The 1,591-nt window shown below is 63.2% G+C and overlaps 1 non-coding gene across 1 annotated transcript; it reads right to left on the bottom strand.

Annotated features, from left to right (window-relative positions):
• Nucleotides 1-769: 769 nt before the first annotated feature.
• On the bottom strand, nucleotides 770-888 carry LOC121136657. Its single transcript, XR_005873703.1, has one exon. It is a non-coding gene; the product is annotated as a 5S ribosomal RNA (ribosomal RNA).
• Between the last annotated feature and the right edge of the window lie 703 nt (nucleotides 889-1,591).

Below are 1,591 nucleotides of genomic sequence, written 5' to 3'. Positions count from 1 at the left end.
TGTCTGTGTGGCCAGGATGGATGCATATCTTGATTCTCTCTTTGGAACTCGAATGCCGGCTCCGGGCTCCCAGTTCTGCCCCCACCCCCACCCCAGCACACCCCCACCTCCATGCGCAGCGCAGCCAGTGGCGCCATCCGTTCCTTCATTGCACACTGCCTCCATTCCTCCATCGCATCCATTGTTCCGTGGGAAGCATCCATTGACCCGGGGAAGAAGGGAGAAGGAAGGGCACGCTGGCCAGCGTGGAAGATGCTCCCGGGTCGATGGGTTCCACGGAACTTGGAACTTGGAACTTGTGTCGTGGCACTCTGCGCATGGACGGTGGGGGCGGAGGCAGGGCAGGTCTGGAGCCAGAATTATCTTGGGCTATGCAGAGACCGAGACCCAGACCGAGACTGAGACCGAGACCGAAACAGAGACAGAGACCGAGACCGAGACCGAGTGACAGCGAGAGAAACAGAGAAACACACTCGTCAAGCATGCACGCAGGGGATCAGTGCCCACTCAGGCAGATACACAAGCCTGTAGCATGGGATTCTTAGCTTCGGTGGTCCTGGGATCCCCACTCGGGTGTTTCCCCTCCTCGTGGGTTTTCTGCCTGCCTGAGGGCTCTGGCCGGTGGGTGACCCGCGAACCCTGTCGGGGCGGGGAGGGGTGTGGTGTGGTGTGGAAGGGCTGTATCTGGGGTGCGGATGGGGGTGACCCGGGCTGGCCTGCTGGCCTTGAAGGCCCAGAAGTCCCAAAAGGCCAGCCAAACCAGCCAAAAAGCCTACAGCACCCGGTATTCCAAGGCGGTCTCCCATCCAAGTACTAACCAGGCCCGACCCTGCTTAGCTTCCGAGATCAGACGAGATCGGGCGCGTTCAGGGTGATATGGCCGTAGACGAGGGCGCTCGCCGTGGCGCCCAAAGAGCCTGCTGCTGTGCTCGCCCGCCTGCCACCGAGCCCAGCCCAGCCCCGCCAACCACCCACCGCCACTGAGCCCGGCTCAAACCCCACCCAGGCGCAAAAGCGCGTCCGCCCGCCCGCCCGCCCGCCTGCCACCTAGTCCCTCCTCAGCCCTCTGCCCCGGCCCGGAGCAGGGGCCCAGGGCCAGGAGTTGCCAGCCTTCCTTTCCCCCGGACCTCCTGTCCCTCCACTCCCGTTGCTCCCTCACCGGGCCCCAGCGGCGCGTGCCCCCGCCTGGTTTTCTGGCCCGCTGTCATCCTGCTCCTCCCTCCCTTTCCCTTGGCCTCGGGTGCCTGGGTCCGGTGTGCACGCGCCTGTGGCTTCCCAAGTGGGCAATGCACGGGTGTTGGCCTGGACGCCTCGGGGACTGCCATGGCGGGGGGGCTGGCTTCGGTCCCCGACTCGCCCCACCTTGGGCCTGTTGCTAGGGAGCCAGCTTTAGCTCCTTGCCTTCGGGCAGGTCAGAGCCCTGCTCTGAGCTGCAGGCCATTTCTGTCCCGGCTGGAGCCCTTAGGACCCTTGGACTCCTCTTCCATCCTTTCCTTAAGGTTGACTAACATCTTCTTATGCAGACCTAGTATCACAAATACGTTTTGGATGAGCTGTCTCTATGGCTTTGGGAGTATTGTGGAAGACATGG

Source organism: Mesocricetus auratus, unplaced genomic scaffold (genome assembly GCF_017639785.1).
Source record: "Mesocricetus auratus isolate SY011 unplaced genomic scaffold, BCM_Maur_2.0 Super-Scaffold_6723, whole genome shotgun sequence".
NCBI classification, from domain to species: Eukaryota; Metazoa; Chordata; class Mammalia; order Rodentia; family Cricetidae; genus Mesocricetus; species Mesocricetus auratus.
This window is presented reverse-complemented; position numbering and strand designations above follow the sequence as displayed.